General features: G+C 34.0%; 1 non-coding gene across 1 annotated transcript; it reads left to right on the plus strand.

Moving 5' to 3' along the window:
• Positions 1–1,401: 1,401 nt before the first annotated feature.
• On the plus strand, positions 1,402–1,505 carry LOC122121704. Its single transcript, XR_006150021.1, has one exon. It is a non-coding gene; the product is annotated as a U6 spliceosomal RNA (small nuclear RNA).
• Positions 1,506–20,762: the final 19,257 nt, after the last annotated feature.

The raw sequence follows: 20,762 nt of genomic DNA on the forward strand, positions 1-20,762 counted from the left end.
GCAAAATTTTGGTAAAATCAGTAAGAATGCTTCAGAAATATGGAGAAAAAGAGTTTGGGACCAGCGACTTAAAACAATAAACAGAGCAGCAGAGTAAAATACATTATAGATTAGAGGAAAACAATACTGTTTTTTTACCATGTAAATTCAGAAGATCAAGAACACTTAGATGGTATCACAAATTTATACCGAAGACATTGCATTGATACTTTTTATATTCTAAAAATAATTATTTATATTCCAATCTATTTATGGGAATAAATATCAATTTAGTTGTCAAATTATCATCTAATTCTAGTAAGTTTCACTGTGTGAAATTTAAGATCAACACATATAAATAAAAATATATAAGTATATATAATATAAGAAATTATTTTCCATTGTTTTGTTGTGGTTAGGGTATCAAAGGCAACTCCGTTTTAAAGTATTGTTCCATTATCTCTACCTCAGTTTTTGGTAGAGTTAGATCTAAAGCTTTACCATTTCGAGATTTACAGCCTAGAGGCAAGAGGAAACACTGTGATTAAAACATTACCAATTTAAGGCCTAATATCAAGGACTTGTCCAGGAGCTATGAAAATATTTGTTGATAGAAAGTCAGTAGTGTAAGTTCCTGCCTGGTTGGATTGTAGACAGGCTAGGACATTAGGTAATCATGCATATGAACAATATTTTCACCTTCTTGGCTTTAGCTACTTTTGAAATGTTTGGTATAATAAACAAAGGTATTTTAATAAAATACTTTGAATATCTGCCTTTAGCTAACAACTCATGGACAAGGTCTAAGTGTCCACTGTAGGCTTCCCCAGGAAGAGGGGTATACTCATCCTCATGCCTATTTTTAGAAAATACCTTCTATTCTGAATAATTCATTCTCAACTATTCATCTCTCTATGATCCCTTGTAACTAAGATTACTTTTGTTCCAGTAAGACAATCTATGCTGTCACGGTAAGATATTCTGGTTGGTCTCTTCCTACATGGAAGAAGGGTAAAGGGTCAGGAAGACATTAGTGCCATTGAGACCTCATTTTGGAAATTTTAAGCTGCAGAAGTTTCGAAGTAGCTTTTAAGAAGGCTTACTTTGAATCCATTAGCTCCACAAAGCTAACTCAGTTGATAAGTAAGTACTTGAAAAGCCATCACCTTTGGACTTAGCTATAAAGGCTTCAAAATATGATCAAATTTAAAATGAAAAAGACAAAATAGTCATTGACAGAAAAATTGCAAATGTGAGCAATCCACCATACAATATAAGTTTTTTTCCACTATAAACAGAAATTTAGAGAAATAAGATCAGTACCGTTTTTAGGAACAATAAGGGTTCATTGTTACAAATAGGCAACCAAGGATATATGCCTGTATAAAGATTGCATTATTAACTACTTAAATTTAGAGGATACTACAGGCTTCAGCAGCAGTTCTACCCAAATGACAACAATACCAAGATTAACATGGCACTTGCACAAGGATGATATAAAAATTTGTGAAGTATTCCATATTTTTCATTTTTCAGATGCAAGAAATGAAAAACAGTTATTAAAAGGTTGATTACAAAAATACAAGTGCAACAGCATATATAATTCATAGAATTAAAGGTTAGGTTGACATCAGTGTTTAAATCTTCACCTTAGAAAGGCCTTTACATAGCATAACCTTTACACAACTTGAAATTAGATAACATTGTCATCTTATCCCAAAGAAATAAAATACTATAAGGACCTAGGGAAAAAAAGGAATCTTAAACTTTTTCTATAAGGAATGCAATTTGAATGGACACATTTATTAATTAACCTATATATTATAAAACAATGTAGAATTCAAAATATATCTAGGAGAGAAGGAAATGGATTATGGACATTATACAAACATAGATATACTTTTTTCAGACAAGCACCAGGAATAACTTAAGTTTCTATACTATTCATTTCCACAGATAAGTTAAAATTATTTCTGATTTTAAAAAATCACAAACTCTGCAAAAAACATTATAGATGTATACAAACAACTCTTGAATACATTTTGACATCAATGTCAGGCAATTCACTTGGAAGAATAACATGGAATCCATGATTTTTTAAAGTAAGATATTGCTGTTGCTTTGCATTGTGAAAATATTTTGTAAGGACATGAATGATGAAAGTTTTGAAATTTAAGAAACTTAACCAAACCATTACGACTTTTGGAGGGACACAAAGGATGGACTGGCATTTTTGAAATTTAAAGAACTTAACCAAACCATTACGATTTAGGAGAACAATTTGTAAAGCCTTTCACAACTTCAAAGAGGTAGTGATACATACTTATCCTTTTGGCAATATCAAATGCAGTTTCTTCCAAGTTGTTCTTCAGACCTGGTTTGATATAATGGTTCAACAGAAGTAGATACAGCATATCTTTGCTATTTCTATTCCCAGCAGCAAGATGCAAGGTGGTCAAGAGGACTTTAGTTTGGGCATTTGTATCTGCATCATGATGAAGTAAGAAAGAAACCACTCTGATATTATTCCACATATAAGCACTGTGCAGGGGTGTCCAGCTATTCACAGTTATTACATGAATATCTGCCTTGAGCTACCAACTCATGGACAATATCTAAGTGTCCACTGTAGGCTTCTCGATGAAGAGGGGTATACTCATCCTCATCCCTAGTATTTATATGAGTGGCCTTTTTGGAAAGTAGTCTCCGCACTGTAGTAAGCCGATTAATTTCGGCATCCCAAAGAAGAAATTTACTTGGATCCTTCTCCATTTTTTCTCGTAATTGATACCATTTCTCATTTTTCATATTGTTCCTTGTCTTCATCAGAATTGCCTAACCAGAGACTTTGAGTACCAGTGGGAATGAGGTGTCAATGAATTTCCCGTATAGTTCACGTTGGTTGAACTTGTTGGAAAAATCCGGTGAATTTTCGGTATGTTTTTTCACCGTGATTCATTTTCTCTTTTTCCATTTTTACTATTCTAAATTATTCTACCAGGAGAATAGGGATTGATAGAGAGCAGAGAAAGATTTTCCTCCGTATTCAAAGGTACAGACTGAAAATGAGGACCAGTGGTATCTTCATGAGCAGCTTATTCTAGGAATGAGAAAATAGGAAACAATACCTTCTATGTAAATGATTTGGGAAATACCATGATATAGTGTAAGAGTACTCACTATTCAACATAAGACCTTTCTAATAGATCCATAATTTATTGGTACTCAAATTAGAAAAAAAATGTATAATGCAGTAGTAAAATAGAAGTCCTTTGCATAACTACTTAAATTCCTTGTTTTTTTTTTTTTAAAGACACTTGTTTTCATCTAAAAAAGTAGGCCTGTTTATTGTCTTTAGGTGATTTTGATGATTGAAGATGCTTAATGAGAAGTCAAAATGTATTAGTAATCCTTTGCTATCAATTAAATTTCACTTTTCTTCTTGGAGAATATAATGATCAAAGCAATAGTTCAGAATCAGCAAGCAATAGTTCAGAATCATGCTTCCAGCACAAGTGGATCACCAGTAAGTAATACTCGATACCATTTTCCAAAAAGGTTTATCACAGATACAATCAGCCTGCCTCTCTAGTTGCTTTCCTAGCCTGGACCTATTCCTTCATTGTACAGGAAAAGTGTGATTCCACTGATTTCAGTCAGATCTGTTACTAGAATTTTAAAGGATTTAGGTGTTTTTTTAAATTAGTTGTGGGGCCTGAACTCTGGGCCAGGGCACTGTCCTTGAGCTCTTCAAATCAAGGCAAGTGCTCTACCACTTGAGCCACAGCACCACTTCCAGATTTTTCTGTTTATGTGGTGCTGATTTGGGAAATGGCAGGGCAGAAAGTGAAATGATACAACCGAAAATATAAAAGCAAAACAAAGTAGGATAATTATGGAGCAATTATATTATCTATGAGAAACATGAAAGAGAGAGAGGAAGAAAGATACAGATGTGCAATGACCTATCTAGCCACAAAATCCATGCTTCTGATCAATTTACAGAACAATTTTTTTAAAGAGATGGAAATAGAATTCATTTATTCACCTTAAATTAGTAAACACATTTTGAGTAGCCTACGTAAAGAGACATACCTTTGACCAAATTACAGACAAGATTTTTAATCCTTTGGCTGGGAAGGTGGCTCATGGTATAGTGCTTGCCTTGCAGCTTACTAAAGTGCGGAGACTACTTTCCAAAAAGGCCATTCATATGAATACTAGGGATGAGGATGAGTATATCCCTCTTCATAGGGAAACCTAGAGTGGACATTTAGACATTGTCCATGAGTTGGTAGTCAAGGTAGATATTCATGCAATAACTGTGAATGGCTGGACACCCTGCACAGTGCTTCTATGTGGAACATATTGCAACAGCGCGTGCACACACACACACACACACACACACACACACACACACACACACACACACACACATACACACACATCATCAGATTTCTTCTTAAGTATTTTTTGTGCATGTTCTTAAGAAGAAATTTACATTACTAACTTGAATTTCTGACAGGACAATATCATCACTGTACATCTTGCTTCTATGCTCTCAGTTTTAAATTACTATCTAAGTATGTGCATTAGATTAGTATAGGAAATAGTAGGATCCACACTGGTGGCTCATTTCTTTAGTCCTAGCTAATCAGAAAGACGAAATCTGATGATTGTGGTTTGAAATCAGACCAAGAAAAAAAGTCTATTAGATTTTGATTTGAAAGTAACCTGCAAAAGCTAGAAATGGATCTGTGGTACAAGCAGTAAAATGCTAGCCTTGAGAAAACTAAAACAAAAAAACATAACAATTCTGGGACAGAGACAGGTCCTGAGTTCAAGCTCTAGTATTAGCAACAAACTAATGAATGAATGAATTTATTAATTAACTAAAAATAAATTAAGTGGTCACATGTGGAGTGGAAGGTAAAATGTAACAACCATGGTGACTGGCTTATGTATTATTTTGTAATAAGGCAAATTATCATTTGTCCTAAACACTAACATTTTATTTGAACTTTTTTGTACAATAAACCCTGAATTTGGCATGCGTGTATATTTGTGTGTGCATGTGCACACCTGTGTGTATGTGTATATGTGTGCTTTGTGCTGTTGCAATGTTGCTTGCCAATGTGGACAGGGTGAGGCTTAAAAGAGCTGTTGTTATATTTTTATTTATCAGTGTTCCATTCTGTCATTTCAGTGGAACCACCCTTCTGTACATTTTATTTTTCAAATGATAAAAATATCATTATCAAAGCATTTACACCATTAAGTTAGATAAAAGAGATCACTTTCAGCTCTTAGTATTTGTTAGGTAAGAAGATACACATATAATTAGGTAGTAAGTTATTGCTGTAAGATGAACTGTCAGTACAAAATATGTATTTGACCTCTTAAATTGGTTATACTTTTAAGATATACTCATGGAGTGATTTTGAGTGACTTGACCAAACAGGTATTACTTTCTGGTTATTCCTGTGAAACACAAGGTGGATAAACTCTTTACGCATTTCTGTTGAAAAAACGTTTTTGGTAAGATCGTATCTATTCACACTAATATAATAAACCTCGTATTTTTTAGATTTGAATATCCCATCATACTGACTGAAAATCAATATTGTGGATATGCTTGTTAGATTTACATTTCAAAAATAAAGAAACAAAAAGAATGTGTCAAGTGGCGCTGTAGCTCAAGTGGTAGGGCACTTGCCTTGAGCTGAAGAGCCCAGGGACAGCTCCCACACCTACAGTTCAAGCTCCACGACCGACAAAAAAAAAAGCATGTGTCATCTCCAGACTGTGGATGCATTTGAAGTTGTTTTGTACATACAAAGATTTCTTCGTTAATAGTTCTTTTGTTGGAGTAATTATCACAAATTTAACAAATAAGGCTTTTTGAATATCTTTTAGAATATAAATAACATCTCAGAGCGAGTCTTACAATTTCTGAAAACCCTTTGAATATTTTAATATTATTTCAGTTCATTGACTATAGAGCTAAAGACATTTCTGCAATAAACATTGTTAAAATCTGAAAAAGTAAGTGGGTATATAGGCTTTTTATGCATCATTTTATGGAAAGCCAGTTTTTGTGAAAATAAAAGAAATAGAATAAAAGAATGTAAGTGAATTTTGTAAGCTAATTATTAGTTTAACTTTGTTTTCTATTAACACAGTCCTTTGAATGTAGCTGATGCAGTTAAATTATGTCCTTTGTGTCACTGTGCTTCAGTTATTTTTAAAATCTTTGTAGATATAATAGTGAATTTGTAGTATAAATAAAGGTCTTTGAAAATGATTTGGATTAATCTTGTGTTTTGTGTCCTACTCCCAAGAAAATGAGTTATTTTCAAGTATTAATAGTTTATGACTTAATCTTCAGTATCATAGGAAATTTTGAAAAAATGTAGTAGTATTGATGTCTTTTTTTTGGGGGGGTGGGTCTGGTAGTGGGGCCTGAACTCTGGGCCTGGGCGCTTTCCCTCAGCTCTTCAGCTCAAGGGAAAAGCTCTACAACTTAAGCCACAGCACCATTTGCAGCTTTTTTCTTTTTGCTTATGTAGTGCTGAGGAATTGAACCTCATGCATGCAAGCCAAACGCTCTGTCACTGAGCCCCTTCCCAGCCCTTTATGTCTTTTTAAACCAATTGTATTCACAAGTTGGAGAATCTTTAATTCATGCTTAGGTCTTGGAATCTATGATTTTTAACCTCTTGTTCCTAACATTAATGATAGGTCAGACGGCATTTTTGGGTATATGAAAGGTAAAATATTTTTCTGAGGTCAAAATTGATTTTTATCAGTCTGGCTTTAATGACATTTTAAATTAGTACCTTTCACTCAAAATATTGGGTATAAAAAGCAATCAAAACACTTCTAATGGTAAACAACTTAGGTGAGCTACAATGTGGAAATGATTGGTCCATAAGACCTGCAGTCTGTTTCCATCAGGAATTGGGGAGGTCATTCTTTCAGTAAGACTTTGTTAAACAGTGATAGGGTCCCCAGGCAGTGCAGTGTTGAGTGAAGGGATACAATATGATTTCTACTATTTTGAGCTAGAAATCAAGAATGTTATACTTTAGCAGTTCCTTTCACCAGGGAGATATGCATTGATTATGAATTTTGAGTTTTCATATTACCATTACCTATTTTCTTTTTTTTTTTTTTTTGGGTCCGGTCGTGGGGCATGAACTCTGGGCCTGGGTGCTGTCCCTCAGCTCTTCAGCTCAAGGCTAGCGCTCTACCACTTGAGCCACAGTGCCACTTCCGGCTTTGTTCTTTTTGCTTATGTGGTGCTGGGGAATCGAACCTAGGGCCTCAGGCATGCAAGGCAAGCGCTCTACCACTGAGCCACCTTCCCAGCCCGCGTTACCTATTTTCTAACAAAGATAAAGTGAAATATTATGAGTGTACACAATAATTCTGAGAATTTCTCCTAGAAATTGTAGACTAAGTGCTGATATTTTAGTCATAAAATAGAATGAGGTTAATTGATACAGTTGGAGATGTATCTCAGGATAACACTTACCATGTGTGCAATGTTGTACTAGTAATTCCAACTCTGAAGACTTCAGTATCATCATCTGAGAATTAATAATGTAAATAGTTCCACTTTATGGAATTATTGTGAGGATTAAATTAGATACCATGGTTAAAGAACGTGGAAAAACAATCAATTAGCATTTGGCACATTCTACCTGTTATTTTATCATTTGATGAATTCTAACATTTTTACCGTGATTCTATATACTGTCTCTTAATGATGTGCAATGTAATGTATTGATATTCATTGCATTGATCACTTTTCTGTCACTATTAGGAAAATACCTGCAAAGAAAATTTCTTTTTTTTCTTTTTGTGTCTGGTCGTGGGCCTGAACTCTGGGCCTGGATGCTGTCTCTCAGCTCTTCAGCTCAAGGCTAGCGCTCTACCACTTGAGCCACAGCGGGACTTCTGGCTTTTTTTTTCTGCTTATGTGGGGCTGAGGAATCTAACCCAGGCCCTCATACATGCAAGGCAAGCACTCCAACACTGAGATACCTTCCCAGCCCTGCAAAGAAAATTTCTCAGGAGGAAACTATTATATTGACTCATGGTTTAAGAGAACGCAGTTTAAGATGTCTCCATTGTTTTTAAGTATATTTTTATTACCTTAACTAGTTGTACAAGGAATTTCCATCCAATAAATCATTTTTTAAGTATAATGGATCTTTATATAACTTTTCCCTACCCTTCCAAACCTCACCCCATCTTCATTTTTACTAATTTCATACTATCTGCATTGAATATACTGTCTTCACTCTCTTCCTGCATAACTCTCTTTATTCCTTCCCTTTGATTTCCCCTCATATCTTCCAAGTGATAATTTCCTGGTATTCATTTTGTTGGATTAAAAGTTCAATTTTATAAAAAAACTACACCTTTTAAATACTCCTCTGCAAATAGCATGCTTTGGTTAATATTGTTTTGTAAACTTGTATAAAGTTCTAGCTTCCAAATATGAGACAGAACATGGGTCCTTTGTGTATCTGGTTCTGACTTAGTTTACTTAACATATTTTTAGATCTATCTATTTCTTTGCAAATAATGTAACAATCTTCATAATTGATAGGTGCAATCCAATTGTGTATATATGACACACTTTCTCCAACCATCCCTCTGCCAAAGGGCATCTGGGCTGTTCCCATAACTTGGCTATGGTGAATAGTGCAGTAGTGAATATGGTTGTGGAAGTGTTTTTACTGTAACCTTTTGGAGGAATTCATCACTATCTTTCTGGGAGCAATCCTCTAACCTGTTTTCTAGAATAAGCACATCCTTCCCTTCATCTCCATCAAAAAGTATTGCAAATCCTCAAAAACACACTACCCCATACAGGTCTCAATAAGCTAAAACCACACTGTGCCCATATTCTTTCAATACATTTTTCATAATTGTACATATAATTTAGTGAGAACCTTCTATGTACTTTCCTAATGTGGGAATGAGGGACATCACAACAGAGTAAAAGATATATGCAATTAAAATAGTTATTATCATATTTAAAATCTTGTTAAGCTCTAACTCATAGCCTCACTTACTATTACTTTAATCTTTATTTGATTATCTCCTAAATTATGACAGGTGAGTTAAATACAAAGGCAAAAAGAGTGGTTTGATTTTGATACTCATGTGTGAGGATGCACAATATGGGCAAATAGATGGATTGGAATTAATAGCAATTATCCATTCTGGTAAAGTAGAGATAATTTTCCCAAACTGATTCTCACAATTCATATTCCATTCAACAAAAAGAAACCTGTAACAATTCCTTTTGTTTTGCACTTTATTAACTTTTGTATCCATTTTATTTTATAATGAAGGATGATTTCATAAATCTACTGTAGATACAATAATATGTTAAAATATTTCTCTCTGAATGCATTGATACATACATACACATATATATTACACAGCTTACAATGCTAATTTATATGCTTCACATATGCTAGACCCATGTTTGACCACTGAGCTATACTGTCTAGTTATAATCCAAATAATGTTTTAAATCATGACTTTTAAACTTTCATTCCTAGTATGCTTTTTCAAAATTATATGTGATAAAATGGGATCCATAGTCTATCCACCCTAGCAATTTTATTGTTATTTTGAATATTTCCACTGCCTTTCCACTTTCAAAGTCTTGTGTTTGTTATTGATAAAGATTTTACTTTGCTTCTTTTCTCTCTTCATTCTTTTGCCCTTTAGAGATTTCCTGTTCTTTCTTTTATGTCTTTGGAAATTAATTATCATATTCCTATGACAATTTCTTTACATTGTAACAGGTATATACAATGCTTTATTTTCTATTTTATTTTTTCCCATTTTGGCTGACTTTTAGTCCAAACTATTAGATAGGCTAAAAAGAAACTTGACTCAGGACACTTTATTTTTCTCCTTCTCTTCTCTGAAGCCTTTCTGTTTTTTGAAACACAGGAGCAATGACATATAGCTCCTATGTGGTCCATCATTCTTTCCACTCTCTTTCTCCTCTGTTGTACAGCTCAAGTTGTTATCATTCAACTTTATTATGCTACAGCGTTATCTAAATCTTAACTCATTCCTAAATTAATTTTAGTTGTTTCAAGTATTCTTTAAAGACATATCTATATATACTCTATATATAATATCTGAGGTCTTGTGTTTTCACAAGGTACAAAATATGAGTGACTATCAAATATCTAGATATCTCTGCAGAATATTGGTTCATCTGCTCAATAAAATCGTATGCAAATTCAAGGAATACAGGTCAGTCAGAACAACCTTGTAAAATGGTGTAGCTTAAGCCTTCATACTAGCTTTGAATCTTATTTCCATGTTTAGTAGTGAAGGAAACATAATTCTACAATAAGAGCAGACACATAGAAGAATGTAAAAGATTTGTCAAAAATAAATTCTTAGTTTTATGGTGAATAGATTTTGAAAAGTATCCCATGTCTTTATGAAATAAAAATAGAATCTTAAATGGGTGTATTGGCACTATTTTCTCTGGAGATTTAAAGAATGATCGTAGACTACTACTTCAATCATTTTTTTGTTTTGTTTTCTTTTTTGTTACTCATGGGGCTTAACGTCTGGGCTTAGGCATTGTCCGTATGCTCTTCCTCTCAACTCCAGAGCCCTACCGCTTGAGCCACCGTACCACTACTGGTTTTCTAGTGGTTTACTGGAGATAAGAGTCTCATGGACTTTCCTGCCCGGGATGGCTTTAAACCACAATACTCAGATCTCCGACTTCTGACTAGCTAGGATTACAGGTGTAAGCCACAGGCACCCGGCCTACCTCAATCCTTATATAAAAAAATTAAAATAAAAAATGATTATCAAACTAAATGTGAGATGTAAAAACCTAAAAAACATAAATGTAAAAATTCATGACATTGGACAGTAAAGATTTCTAAAACTTTGACGTGGAAAGCATTAGTGGCTAAAGAAAAGCAAGAATAAACTGGATTATATCAAGTGATAACTTTTCATAATTCAAAGGACACTATAACCGAAGTGAAAACATCCAACAGATGGAGGGAACATATTTGTTAATGCTGTAATGTTAATGCTACAATGATTCTGAACCTTAAGCATTTTTATATCTTCTAATTCTATATAAAGTTTTGTCTGAATAGGATATTTCTTTAAAGAACATATGTAAATTAATACACAAGATGAGGAGCATATGAAATAAGCTCCTCTTTAGTATCTAAGAAAAAAGAGAAAGAATACTGACTAGTATGACCCTAATATAAAAAGATGACACAAAATATAGTAATGCATTTGTGGAGAAATTGATATACTCCTCATATTGATTTTATTTGTATAACACTGCAATCATTTTAGCAAGCAAGTTTTCAAGTCTTTAAAAGGTCAAAGAGAATTGTATAGGATCCATTCATTACACTTCTATGAATGTATTTTTTTTTAAATTTATTTATTTATTTATTTGTTCATTTATTTTTTTTGCAAACAATGTACAGAGGGGTTACAATTACATGTGCAAGATAATGAGTATATTTTTTATAAAGTATTGTAACGTCCGCTTTGTTTCCCACTCCCATCTTTTCCCATCCTCCTCCTACCCTCCCCCACAGTCCTCCCTCTCCCATACCCCCCACCACTCACAAAGGAAAGTTGTAAAGTTCGTTTTGGACATAACGACTTGTACATCGCATTTTGGCTATGGGTCCACCTCTATCCCTATTTAAACGAATTGTTTTTCCCCTTCCCCTCCACAAATTATACCGACATGAAATACAGTGAAAGCAGTTGTTATACAATGGGGGAGGGACTTACAAATTAAAAAAGAAATGATCTTATGAATGTGTCATAAACAATCGCTTGAAAGCAAATAAAAAACTTTCGAATACATATTTAGGGTTCATTTCATTAACATCACCTTATCTGACTTTCTCTGCTTTACTCAAACTTTCGTTTGCATGCTGAACTCGCTAACACTGGTCAGCTCTCCCAGAATTGGAAGACAAAATTGGACTGGTTCCTGTGGATGGACAGTATAAGTGGCTTTCATCCAAGCTAGGATGCAGACCGGAGAAACCCGGGTTAGAAAGATGTGATCTACTTGTATTTAGAGGCTTATCTCTCCTTTGGGGAAGATGTAGATCATTGAGAAATTGAGGCCTGAAAAACAATTTTGTTTTAAGGCGTCGAATTTCTTTTTTTTTTTAAATGAAGATATTTTTTATTATACTCAGTGACTCCTTACAAGGAATAGAATATAAAATATGTTCTTTGTATATACTGCGAAAATTTCATTCATTCCCTAGGGCTTTCCCATTCAGAGATTCAGAGGACAGATGATTTTGCCAGAAAATAACTTGAGTAAAAAGGCTGTGCCTCTAGCTAAGCTTCATGCCTATAATTGGTTGTAGGTCTTCATATTCAATTCACAATTAGGTTTTTTACTAACTCTATACATGCAGCTTCAAGTTAATTATCAGAAGTAAATTCAAGTCGATATACTTTGCAGTATTAGAGACTGCATTTCCAGTAATCATTCTTTTTGTTTGTTTGTTTTTTTTTAATTTAATTTAATTTTATTTGTGAACATACTGTACAGAGGAGTTACAGTTACATGGGCAGGATAATGCGTACATTTCTTACCAAGAATTGCAGCCTCCTCCTTTGTTTACCCTTCACATCCCTTCCCAGCCTCCCCCCTCCCCCCCTAATCCCAATCCTTCTCCTTTCCCCCCCCCCCCCCGCACCAACGTTGTAAAGCTCGTTTTGGACATGACAACTTGTACTTCTCATTGTTTCAACAGGTCCACCTGTATCCTTAAACAACTGGTTTTTCCCCATCTATGAATGTATTAAAGAGAAGTAATAAACGTGTTTGGACAGAGAATTGTAGTTCATTGACAGTGCACTTGAATAGTATTTGTGTGACCCTGGAAATAATCCCCAAAAACAAACTTTGAAAAGACACACTATAGAGAATGCATGCTGGACAAATTCCTGTTACAGAATTTTATATCTATTTTAATGTCTGTTCTAATATTTATAGCATTTCTATTTGAAGAAATGCAAGTTTGTGAAAATTAGGCTTTGAAAACCTATGAAGGTACAATTCACTTCCAAAGTACTAAAATGTATACAATAAAAGGAGATAATATATTGTAAGTTAATTACATGTCATCAAAAAACTATTGTTAAAAATTCTTCACACAAAATGCAGAATACTTAAAAAGATATTTTTGGTGTTGGCTAAAAACTCTGTAAACTAAAGCGTTTTAAACAAAATGTGATTTCTGTTTATTTTGAGGGTTTTTTTTGTCTGTTATTTTGAGTTTATACAGAGATAATTCAATCAAAAAGTCTATGTGATAACTGGAATACCTAGGAATTATGCATCACTTATAAGTAATTGATAACCTTTTCTGGAAGAAACTTTTAGCAAATAACAGAAGACACAAATCTATGCATCTGTATTTTATGAAAGCCATACATTACTTGCTTAGTCCAATTGCTTTTCTCTACTTTGCTAGGAAACCAAATTATTCTCAAGACAAGAGCCAAAAGCAGTGAAAAGAAACAAAATACACAATCATCTTGATTTATTTGTGAAAATAACAAATGAAATAAAACAATTACACTTAAGGGGCTCCAATATTAGTATCAATGAAGCGGTTCCTGAATGCCAACATCTATTGAATTTTTAGAATTTCTGCGAACATATAAAAACTAGAACAAGAAAACAAATATAGTCTTAGAGTGAGCCAGCCTTGCAATCATTTTCTTCGTTGTTTTGAAATTACAAAACATTGATACTCCTTTGCATTGGAAATCATTTAAAAACATTTATCACTTATTATAATTCAAGTAACAAGCAAGAGTAATTTTATATAATCATTAAAATATCATTTTATTACTATTGTAAAATAGAATTAAAGACCAGTCCCAATATTTTACCTACCCATCATTATTCTTAATTCCTAATCATTACCTAAATATCTTAATCTAAATAGTCATGTCTTTAACATAGACATAAATATTGTATACATTTTAACTTAACATTTTCCAAGGGCATGTATTCATGTTTCTAAGAAATGTTCACAGCAGTTAAAAGATGCTTTTGTAAAATTAATGTGATACATTTTCTTGTTGTGGTTATTGTTTGCAAGGCCTGGGCATTGTCCCTAAGCCTTTTTATGCTCAAGGAAAGCATTCTACAACTGGAGGCACAGACCTAATTTCTGTTTTTAGTGGTTAATTGGAAATAAGAATCTAAAAATTAATTTTCTGTCTGGACTAATTTCGAATATAATTCTAAGATCTCAGCACAAGAATAGCTTGAATTAGGGGCTGGGAAGGTGGCTCAGTGGTAGAGCGCTTGCCTTGCATTCCTGAGGCCCTGGGTTCGATTCCTCAGCACCACATAAGCAAAAAGAAAAAAGCCGGGAGTGGTGCTGTGGCTCAAGTGGTAGAGTGCTGGCCTTGAGCTGAAGAGATGAGGGACAGCGCCCAGGCCCAGAGTTCAGGCCCCACGACCAGACCACAAAAAAAAAAGAATAGCTTGAATTATAAGCGTGAGTTACCGGCACTTGGTTTGATGAATTAAAAAATTTGATTATGTTTAATATTTTTTTCACTTAATGTATATCATTCTACACATAAATTTAGATATATGTATATATTTCTGACAAATAATCTCTAAAAATGTATCTTTCTACACATAACATATATATATATATATATATATATATATATATATATATACAGAGAGAGAGAGACAGAGAGACAGAGAGAGACAGAGAGAGAGAGAGAGAGCGAGGACAGGCTCCCTCTAAAACTTTTATGCTACTATTTTGACCTTTTTCATTTCAAAGATATATAGTCTATTTTTCTAAAAGTTTCTTAGAATAAAATAGCTAATATTTCAATAGAAAATAGAGTTTATTACTTGCAAGGAAATTTTAGAAATGCATTTGATATAGTAGTAACATTTACAGTATATCACTTGAAAATTTATGTTGAAACTCTTAAATATTTGTGTGTAGTGATGGGGAGAGAGGAAGTTAATTAATATTGTTTAGGAATTTGCAATACTTCGAAAATCTATTCCATAATTTGTTATAAGTACATAGTCAAGCTATCTGATGTGGTTTAGTTTTTTGTTTCTTTATTTGTTCAAAATTTTAATATGGATGCATTCACTGTGGTGATATTAAACTTATTAATAAAAAGACAAATAATAACAAAATCATAGACACAAAATACACTTTCAATAATTAGCACTTCTGATGCTAATAATAATTTCGATGAAGATGATGATGATGACCACAGTGTATCATGATAACGACAATGTTTTGATTGAAAAGGAAGAAACTTTAGACATCTTTAAAGCTAGATTCCCACATTGAATTCATAGTAATAAATGACGTTGGATTACATACAATAAGAATAACAAGAGGAGAGATTCAATATCAGGAAATACAGTCACATAAACAGGTAGAGACAGTAAAATTCCTAATGTTATTCCTGCATACTCCTGTATACTCACTTTTCTTGGTAGTATTTTTTTTTTCTGGGTTTTTTTGGTCGGTTGTGGTGCTTGAAGTCTGGGCCTAGGCGATGTCCCTCAGCTTTTCAGCTTAAGGTGAGCGCTCTGCCAGTTGAACTACAGCACCACTTCCGGTTTTCTGGTAGTTTATTGGAGATAGGAGTGTCAAGGTCTTTCCTGCCCAGCTTGGCTTTGAATAGTGATCCTCAGATCTCAAGCTCCTGAGTAGCTAGGATTAAACGTGTGTGAAGAGCTAAAGTAACTCCATTTTAATATGAAGCCCCTTCAGCTCTCCTGCCCTCAGAGTAACCCCCAAAGAGAGCTGTGCTGCCAAAGAGAAAAATATTTCTCAGAAAAACCCCAGGTTGCCGCCAACCCTGCCCACCCTTAAGGAACAGAACAGTTGTCCAGGTGTTCCAGCAGAAAAAGGGAAGTGTGATCAGGGAGGACTTAAATCCCCTAACTTGTGAACTTGCTTGTGTGGAAACCCCCTACACTTGTTTGTTTGATACTATAAAAGCTGTGCTAATTTTGAATTTTGAGCTTGGGGCCTCTTAGCATCACTGGTTACCAAGTGCGCAGAAGACCAAGCTCGAGCTTGCAATAAATGACTCGTTGATGTTTGCATTGATCATAGTCTCTGGTGGGGCATGCGAAATCTGAGCACTTCACTGTGAGCCAGCAGCGCCTGGCTTGGTGGTATTGTTTTTTAATAAATCAAATAATTTATTTCCACATTTTGATGGACTAAGATGTAGTTTTCAACTTATGATGATTAGTTCAAATAACATTCTCATATAGATACTATTCAAAAACCAATGATATGTTAAGACTATGATCTTCAATACAGCTGTGAACACATGACACAATTTACATAATAGCACTTACATGTTGTTTTAAAAGGACACAGGCCGTAGAGCCAGGAGGTAAAATTTATTTTTATTTCTGCATGAAACAATTTGTAACTTTATACCAACAAACTGAATTTGACTCTTTCCTTATTTGTAAGCTACGGTGAAAAATGTAAGGACTCTTCACTTTTCCTTTTTCCTGGTCTACAAGTCAACAGTATTTCTGGTAAATTACATTCATTTACAGATGAGAAATGTAAGGCCAACAGTCAATGTAGTGAGTAAATAATGATACTAGAATTTGTGTCTGAGCTCTTCACTCTGTGTGCTTACAAGGAGAGTAATTTAGTGATGGAGAGGACCAATATGAAAAGACTATGGGGAAAAAGCATACTTTCGAAATGGTTGTTTTAAGACTAGGTGACCAGTGATGAGTATTTGAAATAGGCTAAAGTTAGGGGCATAAAAAGGAGTACATAGAAATCATATTAGTGACAGAAACTGAGAACATCTTGATCATTCATCTTATCTAGTGGGCGAGAGTAGAAGGATAAGAAGAAATCTGAAGTGCTTCCACTTCTCTGGCTGGCAACTGTGTTAGTGATATTCTTGTGATAATGACTACAGGTGAAAAAGATGGATTTAGAGGTAAAAATTCTCTGATAGTTCTAAAATTTATGTTAAAAAGATGCAAAGATATGTCTGTTTAGATATCATCAATATATCCACGACCATTAATGTGAAAAAGAATAATAAAATTGGGAGAATTATTGGAGGAAAGAGGAAAAGGAAAGTTCTGACACAAATGTGAGCAATGTGTGCACCAGTGTGGACAAGATTGGAAGAAAGGGATAAATAAGGGGAAAAAAAGTATTAAACACAGATTTACAGAAGTAAAGGAAGGAAAGAATTTTCAGGAAGATATTGTAGGAAATATATTATCTGGATTTGAAAACTAAAGGGACATAGACAAGCAAGTTCAATAAGAACAGTGTTTTGGTGAAAGTCATATTAGTAAAATTTTGAGATATGAATGTGAAGCCATAAAATTGTGGATTCATGAATTCAACAGATCCTGTTGATTTTAAATGTTGGGACAAAATGGTTTTATCCTAACCTTAGAAGAATTATACAGATATAACTGTCATGAACTTTACTTAGAGGTATTCTGTGAATATTTTTGAAGATTTGTTTAGCCAAGAGACTATAGATTGAATTACAGCACAAACAAGCCTAATGTATTCTACAGTTCCGATGAGTGACCAATGAATCTATATCAGGTTGGGATTTTATTGAAATATCTTTAGATATGTTTGTATATTTTATCACCTACTCTTTATAAATGTAGGATAAGTAACACTAGGTATTAGGTTGAACATAGAGCTTTTTGGATGTAACTGAAGACTCCTCAATTGATTCTTCTTTAGAATAGAAAATGCTTCAATAGGCATTGACACATCATAACTGCCACATATTCTTTTTAAGTGTAGTTCTTTTTAGGGATATCTCCATGCTGAAATAGCTCTATCAATCAACCTGCCACAAATTCTTATATGTAGGAAGTGCTTTAATAAACTTCAAGCTTTTATTGAATGGAAGAGTTCAGACATTACCCTCACCACTTGGATTAAATGCTTAAAAAGATAATATATTGTGTTTAATGCCTTTCTTTCATTTTCTCATACATATTGTGAAGTAGTGAAGCATTCTGATGTAACAATAATACAGTGGTGACTTGTATTAACACAACATCTAGTTTTCATTCAGATACTTAACTAATTAGCTCCCTCCAAATTTTGTGGATATTTATATTTCTCCTGGGAAAACTAATGAGCTCCAAGGAAATGTCCCTAAGGACATTCTTTCAATTCTAATATCATTGTTTGTCTCAAAATGCTTTAAATTCTACACACTCTAATGTGGGCATAGGGTTAAATTGTGGAACTTTATTCCTCAGAGAGTGAGTACTACCCTATTGCTTAACATGGACAATGTACCTTCATACATAGACTGGGCGTGTGCAAAGAAGAAGTGGAAGTTGAACAATTTTCTTAGCAGTATTTACAGATAAAATGGAAATAGAGCAACTATGAACTCAAAAGGAATGTGCAAAGAAGACAAAGGCCCAAAGTAGAATGTGCCAAGAATTGCTGAAGTATAATTTATTAATGATGACTTGAGTTTCTTACTATCTCTTTTCCCACCTATGTAATATTCTCAAGCTTTTTGGGGGAAATTTCACTTGACAACTTTTTATTATTAAAAATTATCACTTGATTCTATTCTTACTCAGGACCTATTTTCTATTATTTTCTAACTTTTCTACACAATCTGAGAATTGTTTCCTATGTGTGTTTGAACATATAAGTGCCTATGTGTGTATGTGCATGTTTGTATGTATATATGTGTGCAAAAACCTCAAACTCTTATTCAGCAATCTTGCTCATAACTAGTATTCCATCACTTGAGTCATTTTTCCAATGCATTTTTTGGCTGGTTAATTATACATAGTGTCTCAAAGACTGTTCTGCCCAAGCTGGATGCAAACTGAACTTCCCAGACTCCTTTATATTCTTAGGTTATATTTCTCCAGGAGTATCAACTTTTGAACTGCAAACATTTTTGTGAGTGTAAAATCTAGCTGTAGCCCAGATTTTTAAATCGAGTTCATATAAAGATAGATGAACATACACATTATATATGCTGAGTGTACACTGTTAGAAATGTAATCCTAAGCAGGTTGCCAGTGGGTCATGCCTATTATCCTAGCTAATCAGGAGGCTGAGATCTGAAGATTGCAGTTCAAATCCAGCATGAGTAGGCAAGTTTCTGAGGCACTTATCTCTAATTCACCAGGAAAGTGGAAGTGGTACTGTGGCTCAAGAGGTAGACATAAGCTTTGAGCTGAAGAGTAGAGGGATAGTGCCCAGGCCGAGAGTTCAGGCCCCACTACCAACACAAAGAAAAAGAAAAAAACAAAAAAAAATGTGATTAGCCACCAGTTCATTGCTATTATAATTCCTGCTCTCTCAACATGGCCTTTTTTCCAGTTAAATCCATGCTCTTATATCTGACTTGCTTGGAACCGGAATTATTCTTCCATTCTCCTTTTTAAAAATTTGAATGATTAGCTACCATGATTTGGAGCTAGTAAAAGAAAGACAGTGGCCTCATCTTTCATGTTCCACTTAGGAGTAATGCTTTCACTTTACACTCCCATAAGTCTACATACTGGCCTTGGCTTTATTGTTTCCAAGTTGTCTTATTTGCAGAGTCTTCTATAATGTATTGAACCATTATACTTAAACACAAAACTTCTATTTCTCTTATTCCTATTATTTCACCTTCTTTTAACTTATGTACACTTGGGTAATAATGTACAACACAAACACTGACAAAAAATGTTTCTGAAAACCTTCTTCCCAGAGCACTTAGGAAATTTGAACTTAATATACTCCAGGATAATGTTTTTTATCATGTTTTTTATTGTGAAAATGGTGGACAAAGGGGTTAGAGTTACAGAAGTAAGTTAATGAGTACATTATCTAAGGAGCATTGTTACTTCCTCTTTTGTTTTTCCCCTGTCATCCCTTTTCTCCCCACCACCCCAATTCTCTCCTCCCATCCCCAAGATGTAAAGTTCGTTTTCAACATAGTGTCTTGTTCTTCTCATTTTAACAACGGGTCATACTGTATACTTCTTTCAGCATTTTATTTCTCTTCCTCTCCCCACATTAGAAAAATGTGTATGCAAGATGCAGGTCACTGACATCAAATACAGTGGAAAAAGGTTATAGCATTGAGGAAGAAAATAGAAGAGAAACAAAAAAACACATAGTACATGTTAGATACATTAAAAACAATAGTAAGAAATTAAAAAACAAGATGTTTCCCTATTTGGCGGTTCATTTCACTTAACATTGTCTTATATGGCCATATGTACATGGATAATGTTTTATAAGCCATGTAAATTCCATATTTTCTCGTTACGAAGTTGTCTCTGAAACACGTGCTACCTCATGTCCAAAGATGTCTTTGGGCTATTTCATTGAAGCCAGAAAACACTCATTTTAAGGAACTTTTACTGGAAGTAGAAAATGAATCCAGGAAAGAAATTGACCATAAAGAAATGACAAAGTTCAAGTTAATTTGTGCTCTCGTTTTTACTGCACAAGAAAATAATCCAAGGCTTGAAGGAAACTCTGTCCCTGACTTTTTTTTAGTGTGCTCTTTACTCATAAAACTTTTCTGTAAACTTCTACTTGAGAATATTACAAAAGGAAAAAAAATATGCCATTTGAAGGCCAGCATAGAAAGAAAGAAATAACATTGTTTTACAGTGTTCTACTTCAAAGACACAAAGACATGGA

Source organism: Dipodomys spectabilis, unplaced genomic scaffold (genome assembly GCF_019054845.1).
Source record: "Dipodomys spectabilis isolate Male_0828 unplaced genomic scaffold, ASM1905484v1 ptg000193l, whole genome shotgun sequence".
Lineage (NCBI taxonomy): Eukaryota > Metazoa > Chordata > Mammalia > Rodentia > Heteromyidae > Dipodomys > Dipodomys spectabilis.